The 26318-nt window shown below is 40.2% G+C and overlaps 1 protein-coding gene across 5 annotated transcripts in view; it reads right to left on the bottom strand.

Annotated features, from left to right (window-relative positions):
• The window catches only part of LOC126356243 (tyrosine-protein phosphatase non-receptor type 4), a 172249-nt gene extending 169975 nt beyond the window's left edge, over positions 1-2274 (bottom strand). For 2 of the 5 annotated variants that reach the window (XM_050007069.1, XM_050007073.1), the window contains exon 1: positions 1276-2274. The gene's annotated coding sequence lies outside the window, so the exon portion shown is untranslated. The remainder of the gene's footprint in view (positions 1-1275) is intronic. The other 3 variants (XM_050007070.1, XM_050007071.1, XM_050007072.1) reach the window with 3 other exon arrangements.
• Between the last annotated feature and the right edge of the window lie 24044 nt (positions 2275-26318).

Below are 26318 nucleotides of genomic sequence, written 5' to 3'. Positions count from 1 at the left end.
CCATTAAACAATCTTTGAAAGAAACAAAACAATGGTCACTTACAAGATTTTATCACCAGTATCACATCACATTAGTGGGCCCATAGGCAATTGGGATGAATACAAAAGATGAAAACAGGTATTTCTGACCCACTTTTAATATGCTAACAGAATCAAATGAAACCAGTAAAAACTACATTCTAGAGTTATAAAGACAAGACTCATTGGTATCAACTTCAAACACTCAAAACACCTGAACTCTGAAAACAAATGACCATTTTGTACTTGCAAACACCTGACCATCTTGTACATGCAGAGTAGTGGGTCTCACACTCTCTCTTACAGACTGTGACAGAAATCTTTATACAGAGGATAAAATTCTACAGCCTTGCATCTCACACTATCATGGAATCCTTGCTGTTCTCACTGTTAAAAAAACTTTAATCCTGCATGTAATATATCATTATTCTAACAATTTATGAGAGCCGAACAAAGGATCAACTTGAATAAGCTGCACACACTAGCAAACTCCTACATAAGAATACAGAACAATCCATGAAACCATTCCTCAAGCCAACAGGACAATATTTTCATAAAAATAATTGTAATAAAACTGTAGTAATGATAGGACTATGTCAGAGAAAGGAATTTGAAACAAGTTTTTGACTGATATACTTGGCTGAGAGCATTAGCCTATATAATGCCGGAAGTAGAAGATCCCTAAAAGAAAGTGACATGCAGTAACTGGCACATCTGAAAATATGATGAACACCACCCACAAACCTGTATTATGGAGCCTATTCTTACACTCTACTTTGAAATAATTTAAATAACTGGTAACCAGCTTTGTCCCAACACACTTATGTCAAATCCTATAGCCTAATAATACAATATCACAGAAAGTAGTTTTTTACTGTCTTTACTCTGAACCCCTTTGAGTTTGTATGCATACCTGTAAGTACGGCCTGTGTTACCAGAGATGGCATAGGACTTATTTATAGGTGTAAGACAGCTGACTGAGCTGATAAAGACAAAAACTAGTAGTTACATCGGTAGTGTGTCCACATACATCATTTCTTCGTCCACCTGCTTTCTATGTCAACCACATCAAGCACTAATTAACAACCCTTAGTTCCAGTGCAGCCTATAAATGAAAATGATTATACGAGAAACACTAATTAATAAGCTTACGTACCATGTGTGAAACGAACATAATTCATTCACTTACTCATGCGATCTGAACCATAAACACAAAATTCACATACATCAATTTAAACCGTGACATATTTCACTCACCTTATACGCTACTTGCCTTGTATCTTCAAAGTCTTGCAAGAATCAAACGCTCAAGTCCACTCAACATTATGTGTTTCTCAAGGCTCGCCGCCGACAGAAACGTTTCAGTTCACATTGTTCATAGGAGGGTAACGATTAATACTTCTATCTTCCAGAGACTTGTCTATGACGCCACACTTCAATCTCCCAATTTTCAAATAATAAATACAACTTCTAAAGCGCATTTTAATGTTTGCATATGTCAATGAGCGACTTACTCATCTTAAAATATGAATGCACAACTGGATGAAGGAAGAGTAGATATTTTTATCACAGCTGTCCTGTGGCATTTGTCACTCGCCTGTAAATGGGTGAAAAGTCGATGAAAGTGCACGCACATTTTCTTTCGTATCACCTGCTCACGATCACGACACCTGCACGCAAACTTCAACACAATACCTTGTTATTTACTTCATATCACAGCATACAAAATCACATTCTACCAACGCTGCCTCCATCACAGATACTTGACAAACAGTTCAGTCATCTCTGCATTCGCAACGCTGCCTCGATCGATTACTTCTCGTCAACAATTTGTTCCACTTAGCTAAATTTTCTGTATAGAGTACAAATAAATTGTATTCTGTTTCCGCTATACAATCACTAAGACTGCACTTACGGTATAAATGTCATCCTCAGTGCTATATAAAACACGTAATATAGTTGTTCCGTAACTCGCCTTCTTACACAATTGCTGCACAAAATTTCCTCTACACATTTTCTTCAATAAAAAATGTAAGTCGAAGCAACTTTCTTGATATAGTTGCTTAAAATTTCCTTTCTTCTCATAGTGCATTCATATAAAGATATATTATCAGTAGCTCCTGTCGCTTTCCGAAGATTCGATTACTGTGTATGTAATGGACTCTTCAGTATGAATATCATGGAATCTCGACAAAATTAAATAATTTCTCGCTAACAAAATTATTCTCTAAATTTTATAGATTTGCTTTCTTTTTCTTCTTCCAGATTCACTTAAAGTGCCTGATACAGAAGCAAGACATCGGGGAAAGACTGAGTCTTCAGTAAAATATTTCGTAACGTTTGCCCCATCTCGTTATAATTAACAACAATGGTTACAATTCGAATCACTCATCTCATTTATGCAAATTTAGTTTTTGTCATTAGTTTGAAATTTCTGAAGATGTACGTTTATTTTGTAACTAAGCAAATTTCTTCTTAAATGTATACTCGTAGTTCCAAAACTTTTCTTTTAAGTAAGTCGCTCAGAATCTAATTCGTTCACCTCCTCGTTACCGATAATTGCTGTCCACTGAACTGCTTCAGCACAATGCACTAAGAACTGAATCTTTTGACAGAAAGACGAATTCGAACATTTTCTTTTACATCACTTACAGAGTTAGTTATGAATAGAAATAATTTTATTTTTTACTTTTACAACAAAGAACAAAGGGGTCTTGACAATATTGCTGTGATCTTTCTCAGGGTCCTTTCCGCCTGTTAGTAGATCGTAGTGACCAGCACTGCGAATGTATACCTCAAGTAAAAAGGACGGTATCCCATTACCTCCAATCCCGTTAATTCCAACTGAAACAAATATAGACATATGTGTATACGTTAAAAGGCAGTTGTATTAAACATATGAAAACATTAATTTTTACCTGTCGTCACTCGTGTATCAAAGTAATATCTGCAGTAATATGTGAAATAAAATGATCGCTTAGCACTTTGGTGCAGAAACCCCGTCTTGAGTTGTTCTTCCACCTGCTGCAAGTCCTTCTATTTAACGCCACTTCGGCTACTTGTGCGTCGACGAAGAAGAGATGAAATGATGAAAGTGACATAAACAACCAGGCTCCAAGTGAAAAGAAATCTCCAATCCCACTAGGAATCAAACCTGAGACCTCGCGATCTAGAGGCAGCGATGCTGACCACTAGACCACGAGCTGTGGACGCAGTAATCTGTAACACTACACAAATGATAGATTTCTACGAAAACTGTCAAAGCTCATACCATGTTCCGATCACATTGGTAATTTATAAACAGTGTCTAAGTGTGAGCTACGTACACATGTAACATTAAGGATCTCAAAATGTGTCCCAGATGTCTCTTGATTATGAGAATGGTAATACACTGCTTTAGAGAATCACTAATTTTGTTCCAAATTTTTGTCCTTTCGTATAATCACTTTCTTATGTGGTGATCACTTTAGATCTCAAAGTGTAACAACTGAAGAATTTAAGAGATGCAGCAAGCTTAGTTTAAAGTAAAGTACGTAATGTTCAGCAAAACATTATACCAGTGACAAAAGTCCAACTGAAACTGCCATTCTTGGGGACTGAATGAGTTAATTGCTGTATTGTAAACGGCTGGATATCACACTGACTGCTGGAAAACGACTGTAATGGCTGGGCTTCAGAGATAAATGTACCAGAGGTACCAAAAGTACCTTAGCTATTACCCTCTACTATAGACAATAATGTCTCCTCATGCAGAGATATGGGACATCATTATTCTTTAAGTTGCTTGTGACTTTGGTGTCAGTGGCAGGTCTAGAGGTCGTGTACTAGGAGACCAGGGCACCTCTGGGTACTTCACCTTGCTCCCCAACTAACAGTTTCGAGGAGCAAGGCCAACATGGCAGGGTGATCTGTTAATCATCGGTTGTTCAGGCAATAACGCTACCTCTTAGGGAAGTTGCCGTAAGTAATGGGAAGCATCATCTTTGACAGTTAATGAGCATGCCAGAAGGCATCATTCACCATCGTCAGAATACTAGATGGTGGTCATATTTGGCATGCTTACACAAAACACCATGACATTATTAAATTATAGTGATCCTGCTTATATAGAAAAGCACGCATTTTGAGCACACACTATGATGTCACACACACATTAGTAATGTAAGGGTGATGTATATATGGCATGTAGCAAGAGTTTATTTGTTTAAATATCATGTTGTGGTTGATTAATTGTACTTACTTGTCTCCTACAGCTGGTGCTTCATGATGATCCTCTCACTTTGGTGAACAGAACAAGAACAGCACTGTCCACAAATATTCTATAGTAATAAATGTGGGAGGGGGAGCTTGATTCTTATTGGTCCAAAGAGAAAGGGGTGAGGGGAGGATTTTCTTGGGTGATAGGGGCCTGCCAGAGGTTTTCATATTTTGGCAGCCTCTTGTCACGTTTCCAAGATACAAATAAACAGTAATGGAGGGATGTGATCATTTGTCAGTGTCCTTGCAGAAGATATAAGCAGAAGTGTGTCTGGCTTTACATATTTTTCGTCATGCCTTTTGCTGACACAATATGATTAACAAGTTGAGCAATATGGTAGTTTCATCTCTAGAACTACATTATCTTAATTGTTTCAGTTGTAAATATTTGTCATGTTCTACATCCTGGAGGACATCCTCACTATGTATCAATTGGAATGAAAGTAAATCTAATCTATTCTAATCTAACTGTGCCAAATCTCCCTAGGCTAACCTTACATAGGTGATGGACACTGAAAGATTAACAGAGACATTCATGAAACAACCACAAAAAATCCAGAGCATTTGTTTCGTCATAACAATAGTTTATTTTTTTGCACAGTGTCGTAGTTGGAGTAGATATTTGTGAAAAATCAGTTAATATCTTATATAACATTGGGATGTGGAGTGCTTACAGAAAAATGACCAATACTTTGGTGCTAATTGTGTTAATCGAGATATTTCAAAGCTGCATTTTTGGACAGTTAACTATGGTAAAATTGGCTACAATTTTTAAGTAGGGTAGCACAAATACACATTCACCTAGAGGAGCGAATGGTGTAACACTTTCCAACATTTTGTAGAGTTTGAAATGAAGAAATCTAGTAACTCATAAAAACCCAATATAGGAATAATGTCCTGCTTTGTAAGGAGTATGTTGGATTCTTTCCCCTTACTGGACACGTACAGTCGTTTGCCAGCAGGCAGTACAGTGCTACAGAACAATGCTGAAGATTAGATGGGTAGATCATATAATTAATGAGGAGGTATTGAATAGAATTGGGGAGAAGACGATTTTGTGGCACATCTTGAATAGAAGAAGGAATCGGTTGGTAGGACATGTTCTGAGGCATCAAGGGATCACCAATTTAGTATTGTAGGGAAGCGTGTAGGGTAAAAATCGTAGAGGGAGACCAAGAGATGAATACACTAAACAGATTCAGAAAGATGTAGGTTGCAGTAGGTACTGGAATATGAAGAAGCTTGCGCAGAATAGAGTAGCTTGGAGAGCTGCTTCAAACCAGTCTCAGGACTGAAGACCACAACAACAACAACAACTGGATCAGTTTGTCAAAATTATTAGCCATTTTGCAAAATATCTCATTATGTCATTGGTTTACTGTGTTTAACCACACACTCTAACATCAGAGTATCTTACGTTAATATGTAGGTTGGAACTTAAATAGTGGCAACACTGTTGTGGAGAAACTATACAGTGTAATACACTATTGTCGCTGATAGCACACATTGTTGACATACCTACCTTACCTCCGAGCAAATGGACTCGCCCGGTCCGCGTCACCTGCGTGAGCGCAATCGAGTGACACACAGTCACTTGTGAGCGAGCGGTCTAATGTAATGCTGTCACTGTGTTTTCGAAATAGGAACAACGGAGTTGGATCAAAATTGAATGTGCCAGAGGTCGTACAGTACGACATTGTCATTAAGGTTTTCAAGAGGCGTTCAAGGAATCGGCATTGCCATACTGAACAATGGCACATTGGGTAAAAGCTTTCAATGAAGGTCGGCAAACTGTGGCAGACATGCATCGGGCAGGCCAGCCTGGCGTCTCTAAAGAAGAAGTGTATGCTGTTGCCATGACAGTGATCGACGCCACACGATTCGTGAGATCGCCCATGAGAACGGATTAGCGCAAGCGATTGTGCTTCACATCCTGAAGGAACGCCTGGGCATGCGAAAAATTGCATCACGATGGGTTCCGCATGGCTTGACGGAAATACGGAAATGGATACGTTACGACGCTGCTCAGACGCAGCTGGAGCGCTATGAGCGCGAAGGAGAGGCTTTCTTATGTCGTATTGTAACACTGGACGAGACATGGGCCACATCGTACGACCCACAAATGAAACGCCAATCCAACGAAAGGCGTCATTGTGGGTCGCCGCGAAAGTCAAAAGTGCGTCAGAGCCCCAGTATGGTTAAAGTTATGGTGATTCTTGTGTACAACTGTGGTGGTGTTATCCTAACGCTCCTCCATGACATACCGTCAAAGCACAGTATTACTGTTCGTTTTTGGAACATCACTTGCCACCAGCTTTGAGAAAGAAGGGGCGACACTTTCTGTGCAATGCACCCATCATTTTGCACGACAATGCACAGGCGCATATAGAGCAAGCTGTGGCTGCTAACAGACCAGGCCCTGCTAACGATATACTGCGCCTTCCACATCGCTGGCAATGGGTTCTACACAAGGCTTGTGATTACTTTGATGGACAGTAACAGGTGCAAACATTTAACTCTTTTGTATTGGTTGTGAATAAATAGTTGCCACTATTTAAGTTCCAACCCGTGTATATAGAGCCATTCTGCAGAATATGCCATGAGGTCATTAATTTGTACACACACTGTAATGACATAGCATCTTGCATTAATATTTGCCGCCATTTTGCAGAATATGTCATGACAGCATTAATTTGTACATGCACTGTAATATCAAGGTATCTTACATTATGAACTATGGTAATATTTGCCGCCGTTTTTAAGTAGATAACTCTTCTCACTACTCTGTACAGAGCTCGAATCGCAAAACTCGCAAAAATTGAATAATTGTAAAAAATTAATTCATTCTTATTTACAACAAATACCCATACCCTAACCCCAGACAAAGCAGATTTTCTCAATTACAGTGCACAAACCATTGAGAGATAAAACCACATTATTGTAAAAGTAATTAATTTAATTCTTTATTATTATTATTTATAACAATAAATAATAATCCTGACTTCAGACAAACCTGATGCTCTCATTGTGGTGCACAGAACAAGAATGATGCTGCCCACACGTTTGCTCTATTAATCAAAGGGTAAGGGATGAGATAGAGCATGTTTCCTATTGGTCCAGAAGGACGAGAGAGAGAGGAGGGGGATGGAGTTCCGAAGGCGTTGGGGGTGGGAGGGGGGGGGGGGATCGGGTTGTGACCTTAAATAAAATTCGCTAAGTTGCCTCAGGTATAACATGATATTTCCTTATTCTATCACTGAAGTCCATATCTTACATTATTAATAATGTGTTACTGGATGATATCTCAGCCAGAACTGGTAATACAACACTGCTTATTCATTACCCCATATGGACATCGTCGACAAGTATGGCTGCAACCTGGCATTAGGTCCCATTCATTCAATGTTTTGGAGTGTCACAGCAATTTTAGTCCTGGTGCCAGAAAGCGAGGAGCGATCAGATCACAGCTTGTAGTAACTAAGGGAACTCTGACAATACAGGGTTACATCATGTACATCCTGCATTCTCATGTGTTGCCTCTTGTATTACATTATTATTTTGCCATTTTTCACCAGGAAAATGTTCGTCCACACATGGCACATGTCTCTGTGAACTATCTATATAATGTTGAGGTACACATACATGCAAAAACAGCCCCAAAACTGTTCCCAGTAGAACAAGTGTGGGACCAGGTGAGATGTCAACTCCATCCCTACTCCAATACCCAAGGGATCAATGACTAGCTACAAGGGTTGTGGACCATCTTGTCTCAGAAAAGGTGCAGTGACTTTCTGAGACCTGTTCCAATAGAATCAGTGCCTGAATCCTGGCCAGAGAGGGTGCAATGCCATACTGATAGAAGGTCATATTGCCAAGTTCTTCAAAAGATTTTTCTCGATTTTGTAGGCATTGAAATAGCATCACATGCGCTCCCAAACATGAAGTTTCATTTCGTTTCCTCCTCCCCTTCTGGGTCCTTCACTCTTTTTTGTCCAACAGTGAATTTCCAACCCTGAGTTGACTGCTGAAGTATCTGCTAGAACTGCTTAGAAGCTGTTTGCAGAGAAAGTATTTAGCCACATTTGATAGGATGCTTTGTAAGAAGGAAATAAGTTTAATTTTTGATGGGAAAGAAAGTCTCCCACGCCGTTGTCTAATGAAATAGGCTGGTATCTTGCATTTGATAACTTGTGCAGTGTGGCGCCGTCTAGGTATACGTCACTGTCACTGAAAATGAAGCAAAAATCAGCTAAAATCTGAATCGTAGATTCTTCCTCAACAATCCAAAAACACAAACATAAATACAGGACTAAACAATTATCACACTGCGACAAAGATTAGCACATTGTGACAAATACATACCAAGTCTTGTCCCAACATTATTAGTGTATGTCATCACTTTAAGGATGCATTAGACACGTTTGACATTATAGGATTATGTTATAGTCGTACATATTTTACTCAGGCTTATTAGCAGTAGTGTAGCATAGTGAAATTGCTACAGATACTGTTTTGTGTTTATATCACACAGGCAATTAGTAACAATGGGCGAACTGTCTTGATTTGTAACTAATCTTGTCTTATTTTGAGTGTGCTTGCATTTAGCATCAGAGGTCCTCTTGCTAGCAAGACAGTCAGGTCTCTCCTTCGTTACCAGAGATGTATAGTTGTTCTTTGCATTCTCAGGTTTGCTGTCACGAGACAATGACTTATAGTTCTCACAAAACTCTGCTGAGTAATTTTTGGGGAATGTACATTTTACGTGGGTTGCACACTAATTATAGACCACACCATGGTATACCCCTCATGAATTAATTCTACTTGGTATGGATCACAGGCTCACCGGTGATTACCATAACTTGGTGTGTTTTTGGGTAATACACCACAAGAAACACGCTTTATAAACCGAATCATTAGCCTGAAATGTGTTAAGCAAGTAATAAATAATTATAGATTAGATCGATCAAGAGAGATAATTTACAACAGCATACTGACATTAGCACATCATTGTGGAACTGTAACACATTTTCACTTCTATTGTTATTTGTTGAAGCATTAGAGCAGTAGGACAGGAGGACTTAACATACGACAAAAATATCACTAGCAACCAATCACATAACGTGATATTTATCAGCAGTGTGAACATGTATTCTAATATTAGCGCCAATAACTAGAAGTGACTTCATAATCACGTGACCAATTTATAAGTCCTTATTTCTTCCCAGAAGACAAAATTGTAGAATGAGAGCTATGTTTCACATTGTATAACACTCGAACTCTGTCATATGGAATGGCTTAAGTCTGCTCGACACATTGGTTCCTTTAGGTACTAACCAACCTGATACAGAATTTTTCAATGTGTGGTATATCACTTTAACAGGTGCATTTTTCTCAATGCCTATAGAATAACAAGACAAATATTTAGATTCAATAAAACTATCCTCTTTATGCAGATTGAAGTAAGAGCTTCCTAATATTGTCGAAAGAAATATCTATACCATGTAGACTTCGCCCTCTTCACCAACTGCCAAATTGTAAGGTAAAATTTATAGAAATAGAACTGCTGATGATAATATGCAAAGTAAGTAAGTTCAGCTAGTTCAGCTAGTTAGGTCTACAAGTTTCTTCTGAAATGCTACTCCCTCATCACAAAACACCTGTTAACAAATAGTGCACAAATGTATGCAGTATTAACATTCAAACACCATGATTGTCATTACACAAAAGATGTTGGACAGCTCTATGTTACATCTTCTTTGCAGTTATACAGACTGAACTGACACATGACTGTTAACTGATACCAGTCACACCAGTACAAACAACTGTGATAGTTATGGACCAGAAGGTGTTGATTTCGATCCCTCATCGTCAGTCTTCGTATTTGCATCCTTCACTTCTGTAAACTCTATTAATGTTTTCTTTTTGTGCAGTGTTAAATACTGCCATTATCAATTGAAGTAATACTTTCCTCTCTGTACCATTTGTCCATTCATACTCCCGTACTTGGCAATATGATCAGAATGCCTAACCCCAGCAAATGCTATTTGTTCTATTGAAAATCTAGTCTTCTGTAGCAAATTGGACTATCTCCTGATTTTGAAATATAATTTGCTTTTGAATAATATAGAGGTGGTGTAATTCTGTGTGTGGTACTATAAGCTTCTACAGAATGCTTATACATCCCATACTGAGTTTGAAATGTATTTGCTTCTGATACTCCCACCCCATTATCAAATATTCTGTTAAAAGTACAGTCTTATATGGTATATACAGTCTCTCCTGATTTTGAAATGCGGTTTACTTATGAAGGATACCCAGTATTCAAGCAGAGAAATGGAACTGTATGTATAAGTTAGATTACTGCATACTTTACATACAAATAAATAAAAACTGTATATAGACAGAATACAATTTATGTCCTAGGTCTTGAATGCCTGGAAGGTGTGTGCTTCTACACAGCTAACTTTTGTGTGTTCATATTATTGAATAGCAATAGCGCTACATATATGTTTCATACTCGGAAGGATAACTATATCACCTTTGTTAACAATATCCTCCTCCTAGTTTATAGGTATAACATTAAAAAAAGACATAGCCAGACAGAGAGTTGCCCCAGGAGACAAAAACTGCAGAATGACAGATGTGTCACATATACACCATATGGTCTAAAGACATGGCAGCACTTCTGGTCATGTGATCTTCCAGTCATACCTTCTAAATTTGCTTGTACTTGCAATCCAGTTGTAACCACACAGTCCAGTTACACCACTTTCTGTGTGCTGTGATATGGATACCTGAGGGTCAGGGCTAAGGTGTGAGAGCAACTTGCATGTGTGTTTTTTGCATGTGTAGTGTTACTCACCACATCAGAAATGAATACAAAAGAAGGGAATTTAATGGCATATATTTATTTAAGTATCAGCTCATATGTCTTATAAATGTGAGGTGTCACTCTCAAGTGAATATTACATACAAATCTGGCAAGTCTATAGAAGAATGTATGGATGACTTTGATATCGTTCTATGTGCAACTAATAACATCATATTTACAAAATAATATTGACAATCTAGGCTTTGGTACAAACAAACACAAAATAGTGTATTAAGATCAGCTATATTCTGCAAGAAATGATACCACCACCACTGACACTGCAGCATCTCGATTTCCACATTAAATAATTAGAACAATAGAGAGGCAGATAATAGTTTGCACTAGATCTCCACCTGTCAAACGCAACTTAGTCATAAGCAGTAATTGCTTTACAAACTGTGGTGCAGTATAGACAGAGCTAACATATGTTTCTCCTGCTTACTAACAATAATTTGGGGCTTATGAACAACATGCACAACATCTACTCTAAGCTGTTAAAATATTCCAATATGACACTCATTTCAACGTCGATCCATTCCACTTTGTAGCAAGAGTGTATTCATTTATTTGAAAAATTAATAATTCATTATGTAAGTGCTAAACATTGACCCATAAAACACAGACAATCACTCACTGGCTGTCAGAAAGATAGCACTGCTGGGTGAAGGTACCTCATGTCTAGCATACAATGATTCAAAATGGGTGGTATCGGTGTGAAGAACAGGTTTAGATATCTCCAACCAAGTGTAAATGTGCGTCTCTACATAGAATATCAAAGGAAAAAAAAACAACTGATCAACTATGGCCTCCACATCCAAAGCAACATGTAAATTATTGTACATGCAGTAAAATAGAAAAATGGCTAAAATTATATTAACAGGCCTAAAAATAGACTAAACACTGAACAACAGAGATAGCCACATATCTGTATCGAGACGCTACTAACCACTAACCTCTGATTTGCTACACACACACACACACACACACACACACACACACACACACACACACACACAAAAAGTCCTTCTTATTAGAACCTGTTTTTAACCAATAGCACCCTGCATGGAATAAAATGATGTCTTTTTAACCATGCAGAGTAACATCCAAGTCAGCAAACGTTGCCATAAATGGTTTCCAGTACTTCAACGCAAATTTTTTCCAATTGGCCTATTCCTGATGCAGTACGATCCACTTGTAGGAGAATATGGCAGTTTGTCTTGACAACATATATCTCTAGAAAATATCGTCTTTTCACTATTAAACCACATACACAAAAGTCCCACAATGGTGTTTACACTTTTTTAACTTTCCACTGTTGAAACACATATACAATGAGTGCCACAAAGGGGTTTACACTGTTTTAACATTCACAAGTCGAACAAAAAAACGTAGGCTATGAATCACATTGGTGATCATGACGTTACTGATGATGTTTTACTGTTGAAGCTGTTCGAAATGTCCTCCATCAGCGATGACACAGTGTCTGCTATGCCTTGGAACAGATCAACACAAATGCATTATAATTGCCACTGGAATGGACTCACAGGCAGTTACAGCTGCCTTTCGCATGTCATCCAGTATAAGTAGCTTTGTGACATACATGGTGTCCTGCAGAGTTCCCCACATAAAGACGTCTAACGGTGCTGGATTGGAAGATGTGGCTGGAAACTCAAAATTTCTTTGTCGGTATATCTGCCTCTCAACAAATGTTTCATTCAGAAATTACTACACGACACTATGGTAACGCGACAGTACACTGTCTTGTTAGAAAGAAACAATATTCATCTCTGTAGTTGGTGAACAGCTGGTACAAGTCGTCCCTACAACATGGTGAGATACTTTACACCTTTTATTGCCCTTCAAAAAAGAATGGGCCTACAAGTCCTCTGACTGAGACACCACACAGCACCACATTAATTACCCACGAATATTGACAGCTCATTTCTCGATGACATGGGAACTATTTCTCGCCCAGTACACACATTTATGACGACTGGTGGTTCAACTCAATTTAAACTCCATCTCATGAGAACAAACAATGACATTGTAATGATGTTACTTGTAAAGCAAAATAGTTAGTAACCATGTAATCATAAAAATTACAATGAAGTGATATGCATTTGGAACAAAGCGCAGAACTAAATTATCCACAACTGTTAACATTAAGTTGACAGAAAAATTTAAAATCCATTTAGCAAAAAATGAATTGTCTTTTTTAGTTGAGATATAAAATACCTGTGGAACAATGTCATGTAATGGGAGGCGAAAATGTTTGACTACAGGCAGTCAAACGCAACACACTTTGTTTTGATAAGGACACAGTATTTGCTTCACAAATTCACATTCACAGAGGAGGATGAGCAGTTACAGACCAAAGTGCAGACTCAGGGAGTAAATAAAGTGATTACTTTCTCTACCGACAACCCAAAGATATGACAAAAATCAGCAGTGCACATGAGGGCAGACTCAGAGAGTTGAACTGGTTCCTCCTATGACAAGCCAGTAATTGTCAGAATAACAGTAATAGGGGCTCTTCCATCATTTTCTGGCAGGTGTGTCACATATAGTCATATTTGATGAAAAGCCAGGCAATAAGACAAAGCAGTGAATTTACATTGCGGTTGTATTTCCATAGTGGTAGACTTGTCTTGGTGCCTAGGAAAACATCTGTTCATCCAGTGAATCAAAAGAGAACTTCCAATCTTAATACCACCCACATCAGAGTGCCTTTCAATGTAATCTGTATATGTATTTCATACTTTTAGTACTAATTGCCTCTCATACTTCATGATACATGTAACATAAGTAAACAATAGTTAGATTTTATGTTAAGTAAATATACATTCGATTCTGGAATAGATGATTAACTGGATATATGTGCATATTTAGTTAAGTATACTAAGAATCAGCTGTCTCATAAAACAGAGTTTGCTTATAATATCTTGTGTTTTCTGCATAAGGCATAAGTATGGAAATACACTCCTGGAAATTGAAATAAGAACACCGTGAATTCATTGTCCCAGGAAGGGGAAACTTTATTGACACATTCCAGGGGTCAGATACATCACATGATCACACTGACAGAACCACAGGCACGTAGACACAGGAAACAGAGCATGCACAATGTCGGCACTAGTACAGTGTATATCCACCTTTCGCAGCAATGCAGGCTGCTATTCTCCCGTGGAGACGATCGTAGAGATGCTGGATGTAGTCCTGTGGAACGGCTTGCCATGCCATTTCCACCTGGCGCCTCAGTTGGACCAGCGTTCGTGCTGGACGTGCAGACCGCGTGAGACGACGCTTCATCCAGTCCCAAACATGCTCAATGGCGGACAGATCCGGAGATCTTGCTGGCCAGGGTAGTTGACTTACACCTTCTAGAGCACGTTGGGTGGCACGGGATACATGCGGACGTGCATTGTCCTGTTGGAACAGCAAGTTCCCTTGCCGGTCTAGGAATGGTAGAACGATGGGTTCGATGACGGTTTGGATGTACCGTGCACTATTCAGTGTCCCCTCGACGATCACCAGAGGTGTACGGCCAGTGTAGGAGATCGCTCCCCACACCATGATGCCGGGTGTTGGCCCTGTGTGCCTCGGTCGTATGCAGTCCTGATTGTGGCGCTCACCTGCACGGCGCCAAACACGCATACGACCATCACTGGCACCAAGGCAGAAGCGACTCTCATCGCTGAAGGCGACACGTCTCCATTCGTCCCTCCAATCACGCCTGTCGCGACACCACTGGAGGCGGGCTGCACGATGTTGGGGTGTGAGCGGAAGACGGCCTAACGGTGTGCGGGACCGTAGCCCAGCTTCATGGAGACGGTTGCGAATGGTCCTCGCCGATACCCCAGGAGCAACAGTGTCCCTAATTTGCTGGGAAGTGGCGGTGCGGTCCCCTACGGCACTGCGTAGGATCCTACGGTCTTGGCGTGTATCCGTGCGTCGCTGCGGTCCGGTCCCAGGTCGACGGGCACGTGCACCTTCCGCCGACCATTGGCGACAACATCGATGTACTGTGGAGACCTCACGCCCCACGTGTTGAGCAATTCGGCGGTACGTCCACCCGGCCTCCCGCATGCCCACTATATGCCCCCGCTCAAAGTCCGTCAACTGCACATACGGTTCACGTCCACGCTGTCGCGGCAAGCTACCAGTGTTAAAGACTGCGATGGAGCTCCGTATGCCACGGCAAACTGGCTGACACTGACGGCGGCGGTGCACAAATGCTGCGCAGCTAGCGCCATTCGACGGCCAACACCGCGGTTCCCGCTGGACCGTGCGTGTGATCATTGCTTGTACAGCCCTCTCGCAGTGTCCGGAGCAAGTATGGTGGGTCTGACACACCGGTGTCAATGTGTTCTTTTTTCCATTTCCAGGAGTGTAGTTTATATGTGTAATGAAACATAGAAAAATCTGCAACTTGTGTTAAAGTTATTTCTGAGCTATACAAAGCAATATGAACCTTGTGTACCTACAAGCTGGTATCTATATATATTATATAGAGACTAACACTTGGTAAACAATCATAAAAGAGGAAAGGTACCCTTTAATGCATCTACTTACAAACTGATTCTAAACTATGCCTTCAAACTACAACAAGTATTAAACACAATTATGGAAAAGAAAGGGTGATCACTATGACTTTGGTAACTACAATGTGCACAGTTGTGCACAGTTGCAAAAAAATGACCAGTCAGTTGTCAGTCATTATTCTTATTACTGAATTGATACTATTTTACTGCCGAAGCATAGTATCATTTTATCATATCGTAAAAAAACCTGTAAACTATAAGTGTTCTATTTGTGTGATAGTGGAATGGCCGTTTGCACTTTGGCAATTTGTCTCTTATATTTGAAAATTTACTATGAAATTCAGACCTCTTTGATTTATTTAGTTATACACGCTGACTTTCGACATACCTAGTCCTCTTTATTCTTTCTTGTCTCGTATAGAAATTAGCAGTACTGCTACCTTATTCTTCTTAACATATACACTATAAGACAAAAAACAACTCTCTATGAGGGAATTGCCCAAATAACACTGCAATTGGTAGATCTGATGTACAAGTACAGACAAACAAAAGATTACAATTGAAAATTAGATGATTTATTCAAGAGAAAAACTTCAAAACTGAGAAAGTCAATATGTGTTGGTCTATTTCTGGCCATTACGCAAGCTGTTATTCAGCTTGCATTGACATAGTTGTCGGATGTCATCCTAAGGGATATCACGCCAAACAGGCGAGTTAGATAGACAAAATCCCAAGATGGTTGGAGGACCCTACCTATAATGCTCTCGCTACGGTTGCAGGTTCGAATCCTGCCTTGGGCTTGGATGTGTGTGATGTCCTTAGGTTAGTTAGGTTTAAGTAGTTCTAAGTTCTAGAGGACTGATGACCTCAGCAGTTAAGTACCATAGTGCACAGAGCCATATAAAGCTTCAAACGTTCTCGACTGAGGAGAGATCCAACGACCTTGCAGGCCCAGATGGTGTGTGGGAGGATATTATCTTTTCGAAATGTAAGCCCAGGATACTTGCCATGAAGTATAATAAAATGGGACACAGAATATCATCGATGTACCATTGTGCTGTAAGGGTGCCATGGATGACAACCAAAGGCATCCTACAATGAAAAGCCATAGCACCCCAGACCATAACTCACATTTGTCAGTTTGTATGGCACCACACAGACACGTATTTAGTTGTCATCGGTACTCTTCGGAACAGGGCTCATCAATGAAGACAATTCTATTCCAGTCAATGTGATTCTTATTCTTTTTCACACCTTTCACCAAGCTGTATTGCCTTTCTCTCCTCTTACTCGGTTTTAATTTCATAATCATCTGAATGTAAGAAAAACTGATGTTCTAGTATTCTTAACATTATGACATTAAATTCTCCTATCGAGAAATATGACGCTAATTGCAATGCATGTACTGTGTAGACTCTTTCATTGTTCTAAAACAGTATCCATAATTACCAAATATTCCAAACGCAAATATCATCCATTAGAAATCAAAAAATTTTATGTAATCTACTATCACACAAGAAAACTGCTGGAGGATAAAGATATGAAACTAACGTTAGCAGAAGAAAATACAAACTTCGTTAAGAGTTTCATATTACTCACTGATTCTAATCCCATTTTTTAATTTATTTACACTTATTTACAATTACTATTTAAGTTATTTGGTAAACAGCTTTATGTTAGACACAAGGTGTAGACACGCATTTTCTTTATAATTTTCACCTCTTCTGCATTCATATGTACAATTCATCAAATGTATACTGATCCATTATACACTAAGAGAATTTTGTATCTAGCAGTTTCCGTATATGGGATAATTGGTCAGATTTACATCATTCGTAAATCATTCACATTTATTGTACTGCTTTACAATCTGTTTCTTTTCTCTTAATATGTTTCAGCTCAAAGTCAAGTATATCACAATGGAGTAGTCGTCGCTGTGGTGGCAAAGGCAATGTTTCCTTTGTATGATCTGGTGGCTGCCCATTTTTCAGTACTAGAAGTGTGTGGTAAAGAGCAGAGTCAATGGGTAGTTCGTTTATTACGTTCTGGAATAAGCTTAAATATATGTCCCAAGTTCTGTGTTGGCTATAGCAGTACACTCTGCTCAACTTTCCTAGCTCTTTCTTAATAAATTCGGAGGGATCTGGACTGGGTTGATAGTATGAGATACAAACTAGTTTAATCTTTCTCTGATGAAATGCATGTGATCAGTAACGTGACCAAAATTGAGATCCATTGTCTGAGATTACTTCATCAGCATGATGGGCTTTCTTTAAAAAATGTTAACTGAATACTTCCAACACTGACTTTGCAGTTGCTTTCTGCAGAGAAGTAAATGAAACGAATTTTAAGGTAAGTTCTACTGCTAAAAACATGAAAGAAAAATCTTTGTTTGTTATGGACAGAGGCCCGAGAATAACAGTGGCGGCTAGTTCTTTTAATTTCCCTGGAATAATCGAAAATAATAGAGCACAGTGTGAAACAATAGGTGGTTTCGCTTCCTGGCAAAGTTTGCACTTCGTTAGGGCACTATGAATACTTTCCTTCATGTTACTGAAATATCACATATCACATAATTTTTTAAAGCCTTTTTTGGGTACATAATGAGAGCAGCTCATTATCTCATAAGGTATGCACACTAACTAAACAGAACTGGCAGGATTTCTACAACAGAAAAGAATGTTTTTGTCTTGTCATGCACTTCTCTTTCACTTCTTTCCAAATGATGTCCTTATCTCGTTCTTTTCCAATGTCATAGTGTGATAACAACATGTAATTTTCAAATGATACTTTCTGAATGTACCTTAAGCTAAAGTTGTTTTCTTAGCAATCCGCTTCACTATCTCTAACGAACCCAATAGGAGCATTTGACAGAGTGTCAGAAACATTGTTTTGAGACCCATGAATCTACACTACAGTAAAAAGCCCATTTTGCCAATCGTTATGAGTTAGCTTGATCGTTATTAAAAATACCATTCCTCAGTGGCCTGCGTATACTCAAATATGTTTTCCTCAGAATAGTAACAGAATTTAGTGAAAGCCTAGTCAGTGGCCAGTGCTTTTAGCTTCGTAACAGAATACTTCCTTTGAGGCTTGGATAGTTTATGGCTAGCGAATGCTATGCTTATTTGGGTAATAGTCTTCTTCCTCAGTTTCTTGAAATCGGTCTGTGCCAAGACTCAGTTTTGAGCAGTCAGTGATTGACCTAATTGATATAAAATGCTTACAGCCAGAAGTGCATCCTTCCAACTCTGAAATTCAGCCTGAGTTGTATCATCCTGGCACCAAACCGTGTTTTTCCCTGTACATTCACACAATGTAGGTGTGGCTAAGGCCTTCAGATTCATTGAACAACGATAAAAGTTTGGTTGTATATCTCCTGCTGAAACAATATGATCAAGGAGTCTAATTTTGAATCTACCAAATTTCGGTTTCTCAATTACAAAACCAAAATCTGAAAAAACCTCTAACAATAAATTTAATACACGACTGTGCTCTTCTGCAATTGGTATGTATTCAACCTAAGGTGTAATTTGTTGATTCAAACTATTTGGTAGAAAAGTGTTTAGCCCTCGGATAAAGGCAGCAGACGAAATATTGAGTCCAAAAGTTAAAACTGGAAACACATTCCAGAACACAGAAAAGCAATCAGGGTGAAAGTTAATTTGGCAATAACTAGATCGTAAATGTGTAATAACTGTTCTAATGTTTGTGGTCGACCTGTTTCTCACACAATGATAGTACTGATTTTTCTCGAATAAAGTTCCAACCTTATAGATCCATCTTTCGTGTTCACAATATGGAATGGAGTATGGTATGAGCTTACTGCTGGTTCAATAATTCATTGGTCTAGCATCAACTGCATTTTTCTTGTGTTGTCCTTTTCCTATGCACAAGAGAAAAAACATACCGTGGTATGAAAAACTTTGTGTATTCCTTCAATTTGAATTCGTACAGGAAATGTTTTATAATTCCTGTTCTATTAGTGAAAACATCAGAGCAAGAATGTAGAAATTCAGTAAAATCTCGTTGGTCTGCCTCAGAAGAACCCTGAAATTTATATACGTTATTTTGTATCATTTCTTGAGAGTCTAGTGATGGTTCACATAACATAACATTGCACTGCATGTTACTACAAATGGATTTGGCCGACCTTTTCGACCTAAGTGGAGAAAGAAACCCCCGAGCAATCCATATCCTCCTCTTCCCTTGTAATCCAATCTTCATAACTTCAGATCCAGTATAGTGTGATCCACCAACGATGGCGGTTCGCGCATGTCGAGGGACAGACGGGGATTGCATTGTTCACTATCCCAAACGACAGTTTCGGTACGGGCATGTGCGTGCTTTCCACTTGAAGAAAGCTTGCTTCTGCAGAATCACTTTACGACCACCCTCACTGATAACAACTTGCAATAAGTGGAATAGAAATTCATTAAACATTTTGTTACGATCACGTTTAATGTTCACATTAGCTACGGCATCAACAGCAAAGCCCTCACAATGCTACTGAACGTTCATTAGCTTTTGGAGAACACCTGACGTAGGTGGGCAGAACAAGCCTAAACTCGACTGCGATTGTTTATGACTACAACTATAATACACCATTAACGTTTACTTGTGCGTAAGCGCCTTTAAAATTTAATATGGGTTTGTACTCACTCAGGAAACCAATACCAAAAATTATCTCTGTAGTAAGTAGAGATATTGTTTAAAAAATTGGTCAAAAATTCATGGCCTTGACATATGAAATCTAAAGGAGTTTGGTATCTCACGTCACGCTCTTACCAGTGATAGCTCCTTTTCTCTTTGCCTGTTGTCTCAGACAAACTGTTTCTTTCTCACTTTTACTAAATTCTGTGTCGCTAATAATGGTAATCGGACTCCCGGAATCAAAATGGCCGATAACGAGATGTTTGCAACAGATATGGTGAAGATTGAGTGAGCTAATGTACACTCCTGGAAATGGAAAAAAGAACACATTGACACCGGTGTTTCAGACCCACGATACTTGTTCCGGACACTGCGAGAGGGCTGTACAAGCAATGATCACACGCACGGCACAGCGGACACACCAGGAACCGCGGTGTTGGCCGTCGAATGGCGCTAGCTGCGCAGCATTTGTGCACCGCCGCCGTCAGTGTCAGCCAGTTTGCCGTGCCATACGGAGCTCCATCGCAGTCTTTAACACTGGTAGCATGCCGCGACAGCGTGGACGTGAACCGTATGTGCAGTTGACGGACTTTGAGCGAGGGCGTATAGTGGGCATGCGGGAGGCCGGGTGGACGTACTGCCGAATTGCTCAACACGTGGGGCGTGAGGTCTCCACAGTACATCGATGTTGTCGCCAATGGTCGGCGGAAGGTGCACGTGCCCGTCGACCTGGGACCGGACCGCAGCGACGCACGGATGCACGCCAAGACCGTAAGATCCTACGCAGTGCCGTAGGGGACCGCACCGCCACTTCCCAGCAAATTAGGGACACTGTTGCTCCTGGGGTATCGGCGAGGACCATTCGCAACCGTCTCCATGAAGCTGGGCTACGGTCCCGCACACCGTTAGGCCGTCTTCCGCTCACACCCCAACATCGTGCAGCCCGCCTCCAGTGGTGTCGCGACAGGCGTGATTGGAGGGACGAATGGAGACGTGTCGCCTTCAGCGATGAGAGTCGCTTCTGCCTTGGTGCCAATGATGGTCGTATGCGTGTTTGGCGCCGTGCAGGTGAGCGCCACAATCAGGACTGCATACGACCGAGGCACACAGGGCCAACACCCGGCATCATGGTGTGGGGAGCGATCTCCTACACTGGCCGTACACCTCTGGTGATCGTCGAGGGGACACTGAATAGTGCACGGTACATCCAAACCGTCATCGAACCCATCGTTCTACCATTCCTAGACCGGCAAGGGAACTTGCTGTTCCAACAGGACAATGCACGTCCGCATGTATCCCGTGCCACCCAACGTGCTCTAGAAGGTGTAAGTCAACTACCCTGGCCAGCAAGATCTCCGGATCTGTCCCCCATTGAGCATGTTTGGGACTGGATGAAGCGTCGTCTCACGTGGTCTGCACGTCCAGCACGAACGCTGGTCCAACTGAGGCGCCAGGTGGAAATGGCATGGCAAGCCGTTCCACAGGACTACATCCAGCATCTCTACGATCGTCTCCATGGGAGAATAGCAGCCTGCATTGCTGCGAAAGGTGGATATACACTGTACTAGTGCCGACATTGTGCATGCTCTGTTGCCTGTGTCTATGTGTCTGTGGTTCTGTCAGTGTGATCATGTGATGTATCTGACCCCAGGAATGTGTCAATAAAGTTTCTCCTTCCTGGGACAATGAATTCACGGTGTTCTTATTTGAATTTCTAGGAGTGTATTTTGTGTATTGTCGTTCTATTCTAACAGAGTATCTCTAATGTCTTCCATGACTATATATTTATTCTGAAGTTGAAATGTTGTATTTGTCGGCAAACGTATTTTTTGTGGGCTCCGTTGCCAGCCATTGTCCTGATGTCTCACAATGTTCTTGTCATTGTGATTGTAATAATTATAATAAAATCTCTCTCTCGAATGCCATTGTTGAGGCTGGTCTCGCTGTAGTCGGTAATTTGTTCTGCAATTATCATTATAGCGACTGTTACTCGGTGGCATTTCCTCATTATGCTGTAATTGTTGTAATGGTTACTATTCGGCTGTCGTTCCTTGTTATCAAATTCAGTTTCAGTTCTGGACAACGTTTAATATCGTGTGTCTTAGTACGAATAGATAGCTTTGTCAAAAAAATCATGTTAGTTCTGAGGGACTGTAGGATTTGTCAACCGCGATTTCGAACAAGCGTGCTGGACTTCCCAAATCAGAATAGTCATTGTTTTTGACCATAGTAGCGCTGTGCTTAATATGGTCCAGTGTTGTCTCTGGTCAATATGAAGAAAAGAAAGGTTGATAGAATTCGTCGTTTGACATCATGTATTTGTAAAAGCATTCTTGTAGATAGTTTATTCTCTAGGAAACAACAACAAATTGTTTACAACTGGCAAAGTGGGTAGGTTGAGTGTCATCAGACTGTTTATCTGCATTTGTCGACAAACATGCCATACTTATGTTGAGTTTCTCAAATTGCTTTGTGACGATACTCAAATGCAGGTTCATACACACATCAAAAAAACTTTTGCATCACCCCGGATCCCAGAACTTCTGAAGACACACGTTGACTGTGAATATTGTATCACAGACACAGTCCCTTCACCTCTGAAGGTCTCACTGTGTGGTGGAACAACATGCAATGTGTGGTTTTCATGAGCAATAAAAAAGGGCAGAGATGATGTTTAGGTTGATTTCTACTCCAATTTTCTGTACAGGTTCCAGAAGTCTCGGAACCAAGGTGATGCAAAACTCTGTTTCTAATTGTTGTGTGCACATGCGATGCTGGCTCTCTCGTTATTACATTTATGCAGTTTTGACAGTATTTAACCATTCAAGTCTGAACTCTATTTCATTTATCACAGACATGACATCTTCAGTCACTTCTTTCCTAGTCTGCTTTGATAATTCATTAAAGTGAACTACCAGTTCCTCTCTGAATTGTTTGTTATTCTCTTCTAGTCTTTTACCAGGGTTAAAGTCTTGTTTTTTGATACACTCTTCTAACATCTAACCAATATTCTTTTCCTGTGCTTTGAAGTTCCCTTTGTGCTTTCTATGATTCTCTTACTATACTGCCATTTTCTGCCACTTGTTTCCCAAGCTCTTCATTACTTTCCTCCTGTGCTTTACTACTTTCTGTGATCTGTCTAAGCATGTCACATATACTTTGCAAAATATTCCCATGACCAAGTGTAGAATTACAATTTATTGAGAAGTGATTAGATCCACCTGTGTAAATTGCAGGGGTTCATTCCTACCAAGTTCCATGTTATTACTGGAAGACAGTAAATCTGCATCAGTGTGCATTTGTGTTACAGTGTCAAAAGCTAGGTGCCCGATGGTGAGGTAACAAGGGATACTGTAATAGTTTAACTAATTTGCTGGATGTGGTAATGTTTACTGTGGAAGAACAGTTGAGGTGTAACAAGCACAAGTCAATATATTTATGGAGTCACCTTCTTGATAAAAAGAGGAGGCAGCATATAACAGTTTCACATTGAATTACTTAGTTACATAGTTGTCTATGTCTCAGTGCAAAACTTGGTACATAATTTAATAATGTAAGGTGTGCTTATCTTGCTAATCATTGGATTTGCTGGGTATCTGATCACTGAAATAGGAGTACTCCATAAACATAAGTGCTCTTCAAAATAGTTCAAAACTCAAATTTAAAGCATAGTAGCAGGGATAATATTTTGGACATTAAAGAACATGTTTTATATAAATATTAAGTTGTAAGAGTGTTTGAGAACCTCTGCATATTAAGTTATTGTCTTTTGTTGTGAAGGTACTGTTCAGTTTTCGATATGCCACACCTTTTAGGCAAAGACGTGATTAAACAAAAGAAGAGGGGTGAAATTTCCAAAATTGGAGTGCCCTTAAATATGTAAATAATCAGATGATTGTCTACAAAATAATATAAGTTACGTAGTTAAATGTTGTAACATTGTAAATGGATGATAGCTATGTTTAGAAATAATATATTTGACTAACATAGTGTCACGTGACTGAACAAAGGACAAAGGATAGGGCACAAAGGTCGCGGGCTTTTGATCATGGTCCGTAGGTGCGGTAAGGTCGGTGCAGCTAAGAGCCGCCGACATAGTATCACGCGGCCATCAATTTGTTTTGTGGATGTGATTTAGTAAAATAAAAACGTTTTCATTCTAAACTGTTGGCGGTGTAAATCATTCACTGCTGTTCTTTGGCTGGCTATTTACTCAATTTGGGGGCGAATGCAAATGTGCACAACCGAACCCCTTTTGCAGACGAGTCATGATCAAAGGTTGTGTACAATCCTGAGTGATGTTGCAATTGGGGGTTCGTCCGGGATAGGACTGTTCTGTTCCATATTATTTTGTGATCAAGTGTTCCAGCGAGATTTACGACCTATGTATAGTCAGTGTTGGGGCTCAGAGCTACAGGCAGTGCAATAGTAGCCGCAGTTGCAGTGTACCATAATTGATGTGCATAAGTGGACTACAAATAAGACTATAGTACAGACAGTACCTGAATGTGTGCTTAAAGGCCGGCCGGAGTGGCCGTGCGGTTCTAGGCGCTTCAGTTTGGAACCGCGTGACCGCTACGATCGCTGATTCGAATCCTGCCTCGGGCATGGTTGTGTGTGATGTTCTTAGGTTAGTTAGGTTCAAGTAGTTCTAATTTCTACAGGACTGATGACCTCAGATGTTGAGTCACATAGCGCTCAGAGCCATTTGAACGATTTTGTGCTTAAAGTCGGAGACGCCGCGTGTCTCATAAGGCTCAGTCCGGAACCGCGCGACTGCTACAGTCGCAGGTTCGAGTCCTGCCTCGGGCATGGATGTGTGTGATGTCCTTAGGTTAGTTTGCTTTAATTAGTTCTAAGTTCTAGGCGACTGATGACCACAGATGTTAAGTCGCATAGTGCTCAGAGCCATTTGAACCATTTTTTGTCTCATAAGATTTGAGAACTGCCGTGTTTTCATGTTAATGCCGCCACAAGACCGTGCTCAGTAGTAGCGGGACATTGCTAAATACACCGCTGCCCGCCTATGTTTAATATTTTCATCGCAGTGCCACGGAATTGACATGCTACACCGCTGTTTGTTTCCTGTGTCGCTGTTTCCACGTGCCACGTCCCGACAGCAGTAGCGGGTCGCTGTTAACTACACCGCTGCCCGCCTGTGTTGCTGTTTTCATTACGGTGCCACGGCATTCACGTGCTACACCGCTGTCCGAGTGCCGCTGTTTGTTTCCTGTGTCGCTAGCTTCACGTGTTGCGGCCCAACCGTCTCTGTAGCGTCACAAACAACCGCATCGTCGTCACCTTCGCGTGTCGCGTCCAAACCACGCTGCCGCGTCCCAGCAACGCCGACTCAAAGGAAGGCCTCGGCGCTTGTTGGTGACGTCACGTCAGCTAGGCACGGCGAACGCCAGGTCTGTTGCAGGCAGAAACGCCGGGGCGTGCTTATCACTATAAATCTCTTATTTTTGGACAAAGTGTTTGGTATTGTTTTGAATTCTGAAGTTTTATTTAGATGAAAGATTTTCTTACTATCGTAAAGCTACAAATGAGGATCATAGTTCTGTATTACTGAATCCTGTCGAAACAAACGTAGATCAATATGAGAAGATGCTTTGCCCCGTTGCAAGCTTCGGAAATTTTGCATTCAAGTAACAATATTTCCTTGACCCAGTTTGTTATCGAAACTTACCCGAATCCCCTTACAATTAACTCGTTTGTTTAATTATTTATTTTCGTTTGACATCGTCACTGGAAATGTGAACTAATTTACATGTGTAAATGTCCAGCTGTTGCCAGTCATAAGATTACAGTCGTTTTCAACGAAAGGAATTCTAAACAGGAAACAAAATAGCTTCATACATCGAAAATACTGCTGAGCTTAAACTTTTTTTAAACATGCACATTAGAAAAGATAAATATTCCCCTCTTGCAACTGAAAGGAGAAACCTTATAAGATAAACAAATTTTATTTGATAAAA

The sequence above is a fragment of the Schistocerca gregaria genome, chromosome 3 (assembly GCF_023897955.1).
Source record: "Schistocerca gregaria isolate iqSchGreg1 chromosome 3, iqSchGreg1.2, whole genome shotgun sequence".
In the NCBI taxonomy this organism is placed as follows: domain Eukaryota; kingdom Metazoa; phylum Arthropoda; class Insecta; order Orthoptera; family Acrididae; genus Schistocerca; species Schistocerca gregaria.
Note: the sequence above shows the minus strand (reverse complement) of the source record. Positions and strands in the feature narration are given on the sequence as shown.